The sequence below is a fragment of the Telmatherina bonti genome, assembly GCF_933228915.1.
Source record: "Telmatherina bonti genome assembly, chromosome: 16".
NCBI lineage: Eukaryota > Metazoa > Chordata > Actinopteri > Atheriniformes > Telmatherinidae > Telmatherina > Telmatherina bonti.
The window spans coordinates 7,388,454-7,394,453 of record NC_136614.1 but is presented as its reverse complement, the minus strand read 5'-3'; the positions used below and the strand labels follow the sequence as shown (position 1 = coordinate 7,394,453).

The 6,000-nt window shown below is 48.6% G+C and overlaps 1 protein-coding gene across 1 annotated transcript in view; it reads left to right on the top strand.

Annotated features, from left to right (window-relative positions):
- The window catches only part of pex7 (peroxisomal biogenesis factor 7), a 99,433-nt gene that overhangs the window by 6,339 nt on the left and 87,094 nt on the right, over positions 1 to 6,000 (top strand). The window lies entirely within an intron of this gene.

Here is a 6,000-nt window from a genome sequence, read left to right as displayed (position 1 = left end):
TCCCGCTTCAAGTAAGAACGTAGAACAACCGTGGTTTTTAGCCGGTTAACAACGTGACTTAGCTTTAGCCCGCTTACCTCCGTTAGCTGGTTAGCTCCTGTTTTCTCCGGGTTAGCTCGGTTAGCTCTTAGCTACAGAAAGCTCGGAGTTCGCTCAATGTCAATCATCCACCGTGACGCCCACAGCCCCCCTCTCAGCTCCACCTCTTTGCCCATATTTGTATTTTCTGGGCGAGACGACACGCATGTCCCTGCCAAGATGGTGATGGTAGGAACCGCCTACCGAGCTTCAATTCAGCTCTTCAGAAACCTACGGGTGACGTCACGAAGGCTCCGCCCATCTTTTTCATACAGTGTGGAGTTGAAAGCCAGGTCACATGACCCAGTTGAACTGGGAATAACTTCCTGTATCTTCCCGCCCGGTGTTGCTGCAGGATGCAGGATTTGGGCGGCGTTCCCAGCATCTGCAGAGCTTCATGGTTAAAGTCCAGCGTCAGCAGGTGGAGTTCTGCTGCTGTCTGTCATCCAGCTGCTGATATGTCTCGTGTCGTTTCGTTTTCCAGTTTCATTTCCGACAGTTTAATCATTTCTCCCTTTTTTAACATGTTTTCAAATCATCTGTGATCCTGCATCATTTCTTCTTCTCTCATTTCTCTTTTCTTCTTCATATGCAGCGCGTTGCTCCACAAGGTTGTCTGAAGCTGTTACGGGCGAGCCTGAAGTACGTTTCTAAAATAAAAGAATGAAAAGATGTTTTGGCTTCAAACTCAGGAGAAATTCCTCTTCCTGTCCATCACTCTGAGGAGGGACGTGTTGTCTCCGTTCCTGCTTAAATCAGTGTGTTTCTGGATATAAATCAGGTGATTTAACAGCGTTTGTACAACTGGACTCCTCACAGTGGGCAGATCCAGACTGTTTTGTTTTTAGAACCTTTCTGATCGATTTCAGGACCATTTCTATAAATGACTGAGTTTATCCAGATGTGAGAAACTGGTGGCTGATAAACAAGCTGGAGAAAACCTGCCCTGCAGATGATCGTGCACCAAGACATCAAGTGTTGTAGTGAAACTGTGAACCACCGCCACAAGGTGGGGCTGCGGTTCTTTCCTCCAGCAGAAAGCGTCTGAAAGCAGTTCTGAGCTCCGGGTCAGGTTTAGTTTGCTGTTTCTCTTGTTTTTCATTTATTTCTGGAAGAAAAGGAAGCATTAAGTCCGTTGTCATGTAAATACACAGGATGAGAGCTGATGGATAGGTTCCATGTTTGCTCTGCCGGCAGGAAGATGAATCTAAACCTGTGAAATACAATGAAATTACATAATGATAACATTTAATAACACCAGGAAACCCAGTGACGTCCGACCTGCAGCCAGTAGTCCGTGTTCTGGTCCTACACTCATTTACTATTGATCTTACAGTGATTAAATGTTGTTCCTGGTCTGGATGGTAGTATCCAGAATGTTGTTCCTGGTCTGGATGGTAGTATCCAGGATGTTGTTCCTGGTCTGGATGGTAGTATCCAGGATGTTGTTCCTGGTCTGGATGGTAGTATTCAGGATGTTGTTCCTGGTCTGGATGGTAGTATTCAGGATGTTGTTCCTGGTCTGGATGGTAGTATCCAGGATGTTGTTCCTGGTCTGGATGGTAGTATTTAGGATGTTGTTCCTGTTCTGGATGGTAGTATTCAGGATGATGTTCCTGGTCTGGATGGTAGTATCCAGGATGTTGTTCCTGGTCTGGATGGTAGTATCCAGAATGTTGTTCCTGTTCTGGATGGTAGTATCCAGGATGTTGTTCCTGGTCTGGATGGTAGTATCCAGAACATTGTTCCTGTTCTGGATGGTAGTATCCAGGATGTTGTTCCTGGTCTGGATGGTAGTATCCAGGATGTTGTTCCTGGTCTGGATGGTAGTATCCAGGATGTTGTTCCTGGTCTGGATGGTAGTATCCAGGATGTTGTTCCTGGTCTGGATGGTAGTATCCAGAATGTTGTTCCTGGTCTGGATGGTAGTATCCAGAATGTTGGTCCTGGTCTGGATGGTAGTATCCAGAATGTTGGTCCTGGTCTGGATGGTAGTATCCAGAATGTTGTTCCTGGTCTGGATGGTAGTATCCAGGATGTTGTTCCTGGTCTGGATGGTAGTATCCAGATTTGTTGTTCCTGGTCTGGATGGTAGTATCCAGGATGTTGTTCCTGGTCTGGATGGTAGTATCCAGAATGTTGGTCCTGGTCTGGATGGTAGTATCCAGGATGTTGTTCCTGGTCTGGATGGTAGTATCCAGAATGTTGGTCCTGGTCTGGATGGTAGTATCCAGAACGTTGTTCCTGTTCTGGATGGTAGTATCCAGGATGTTGTTCCTGGTCTGGATGGTAGTATCCAGAATGTTGTTCCTGGTCTGGATGGTAGTATCCAGGATGTTGTTCCTGGTCTGGATGGTAGTATCCAGGATGTTGTTCCTGGTCTGGATGGTAGTATCCAGAATGTTGTTCCTGGTCTGGATAGTAGTATCCAGGATGTTGTTCCTTGTCTGGATGGTAGTATCCAGGATGTTGTTCCTGTTCTGGATAGTAGTATCCAGAATGTTGTTCATGTTCTGGATGGTAGTATCCAGAATGGTGTTCCTGTTCTGGATGGTAGTATCCAGAATGTTGTTCCTGGTCTGGATGGTAGTGTCCAGGATGTTGTTCCTGGTCTGGATGGTAGTATCCAGGATGTTGTTCCTGGTATGGATGGTAGTACCCAGAATGTTGTTCCTGTTCTGGATGGTAGTATCCAGAATGTTGTTCCTGTTCTGGATGGTAGTATCCAGAATGTTGTTCCTGGTCTGGATGGTAGTATTTAGGATGTTGTTGCTGTTCTGGATGGTAGTATCCAGAATGTTGTTCCTGGTCTGGATGGTAGGATCCAGGATGTTGTTCCTTGTCTGGATGGTAGGATCCAGGATGTTGTTCCTGGTCTGGATGGTAGTATCCAGGATGTTGTTCCTGGTCTGGATGGTGGGATCCAGGATGTTGTTCCTGGTCTGGATGGTGGGATCCAGGATGTTGTTCCTGGTCTGGATGGTAGTATCCAGGATGTTGTTCCTGGTCTGGATGGTGGGATCCAGGATGTTGTTCCTGGTCTGGATGGTGGGATCCAGGATGTTGTTCCTGGTTTGGATGGTGGGATCCAGGATGTTGTTCCTGGTCTGGATGGTAGTATCCAGGATGTTGTTCCTGGTCTGGATGGTAGTATCCAGGATGTTGTTCCTGGTCTGGATGGTAGTATCCAGGATGTTGTTCCTGGTCTGGATGGTAGTATTCAGGATGTTGTTCCTGGTCTGGATGGTAGTATCCAGAATGTTGTTCCTGGTCTGGATGGTAGTATTCAGGATGTTGTTCCTGGTCTGGATGGTAGTATCCAGGATGTTGTTCCTGGTCTGGATGGTAGTATTCAGGATGTTGTTCCTGGTCTGGATGGTAGTATTCAGGATGTTGTTCCTGGTCTGGATGGTAGTATCCAGACTGCTGGACCAGAGTAAAAGGTGTGTGAGCTTGCAGGCAAAACTTCACATCTGTCACAAACAGCTGCTGTATTTGGGAAAATCTTTGCCAACCTTGTCTTTGAGTACCAACACCTAAACACAACTTTAAGCTTAATCGAGATCAAACGGGCAAAAGAAGAGGTCTTATGAATGGTCTGCAGTGTGGATTCCCACCAGTGTGCATCTAAAACTGCTCCCAGTTCCCACCTCTCTTCCCCTGGTTGCACTGAATGGGAAAACTCTGCATTGCCACTGTAACGACCACAGCTACACCAGTCAACAGGACTGTTCTACCAGGAGCGCCGCAGTGTGTTTCTGAAGCGTTCCATGAAGCGGCATTGCTTTCCGTTTCTCTGACATTGTTATATTTTTCTGCTTGCTGCTTACGGGAGAGGTGGTTTCACTTCATAAATGACAGCATGGAAAAGGTGCTTTTATCTTGGAGGAGGAAAGCTGCTCCGCTTTGTAACCTGTTGTTCTGACACCAAACATCCCCACAATAAAGGGCTGAAGAGTTGATAATGTGACTGCTCAGTGGGATGTGAGGGAAGGATGTTGCACAGCTCCATCCATCCATCCATCCATCCATCCATCCATCTTCTGCCGCTTATCCGGAGTCGGGTCGCGGGGGCAGCAGCCTAAGCAGGGAAGCCCAGACTTCCCTCTCCACAGCCACATTTGCCAACTCTGCGGGGGATCCCGAGGCGTTCCCAGGCCAGCCGAGAGATGTAATCCCTCCAGCGTGTCCTGGGTCTTCCCCGGGGTCTCCTCCCAGAGGGACGTGCCTGGAACACCTCACCAGGGAGGTCCAGGAGGCATCCTGACCAGATGCCCGAGCCACCTCAACTGGTTCCTCTCGATGCGGAGGAGCAGCGGCTCTACTCTGATCTCCTCCCGGATGACCGAGCTCCTCACCCTATCTCTAAGGGAGAGCCCGGCCACCCTGCGGAGGAAACCCATTTCAGCCGCTTGTATACGAGATCTCCTTCTTTCGGTCACGACCCACAGCTCATGACCATAGGTGAGGGTAGGAACGTAGATCGACTGGTAAATGGAGAGCTACGCCTTCTGGCTCAGCTCCTTCTTCACCACGACAGACCGGCGCAGAGTCCACATTACTGCAGACGCCGCACTGATCCGTCTGTCGATCTCACGCTCCATCCTTCCCTCACTCGCGAACAAGACCCCGAGATATTTAAACTCCTCCACTTGAGGCAGGACCTGACTCCCGACCCGGAGAGGACAATCCACCCTATTCCGGCTGAGGACCATGGTCTCAGATTCTCATCCCAGCCGCTTCACACTCGGCAGCGAATCGCTCTGCACAGCTCCTCACCTGGAAATATGTAAAAAAAAGATGTGAGAGTAGAAGACTGAATTCAGTTCCAGGTCTGTTCAGACTCCATGCTTACTAAAGTCCTGGAAACATCTCCGTCCCTCATCCTGCCATCAGGAGGAAGCAGGATCGATGTGGGTCTGAAGTCAGGGTTCTTCAACAGTGAGACCATGAGGACAGTTTCCTGAAGGGAAAACAGACCTGAAGCATCGCAATCATTTCAACCACATTTAAGTAAAGTTGTTGTTTAGCAGCCGTTGCTGTACCGATGATGCATTCCTGTCAAGTTGGAATTTATAACTTCTGAGTGTTAAAATGTTAAAAATGGTGAATTTACTTCTTCAGTAAAGTAAAGTAAACCGATTGAGTCAGCTGGTGATGATGATGCATCTTCCTCTTTCCTCCTCTCGAGGCAGAAATGGACTTCATTCATTAGACGATGAAGTCACTGAGACCGTGCCGGTGTTTCTGTGACGGCGTCTCCGTGTGGGCGTGTATTAGCTGCATCAGAGGGTGGAGCTGCGCCGCTGATGGTTAATCTAGACCAGGATAATCTAGACCAGGTTAATCTAGACCAGGATAATCTGGACCAGGTTAATCTAGACCAGGATAGTCTAGACCAGGTCAACATCTGGCTGTATGTGGCGATTTCTGCGTCTGTTCCTCCTCTTTTCTCTGGTTTTTCCTTTAGCTGGTCGCGGTAGCTAGCTAGTTTTGTTGTTGCATGAAGTGGGCGGCGAGCAGAGTCGTTGCTACGCCCTAACGGAGACGGAAAACGCCACCATTGAGGTGCTTCGCGGCAGTTCTAAAGCTGCATGCTGCCGGCATCGCTGTGCATTCAGCCTTGTTCGCAACACGCCGCTGAGGCGGGAACATGCGAAGCTTTAGCTGCGTTCTTCTCTCTGTTTCCATGGTAACAGAGTTTCAGGAGGACAAAGATCTGCAGCTGGACTTTTTTGCTGACACTGACGTCATCCTGCAGCTGCGACGTCAGATCCTTTTTAACCTGCGAGGTGTTTGTTCTGCTGCATCTGTTGAATTTATTCTGTTCCTGGGAGGACGTTTTCCCCCGACGGCGGAGCCGTTACACGCACCAGATAACTAGCGGTTAGCACGCAACGCTGCTGTTGTCTCATGAGGACG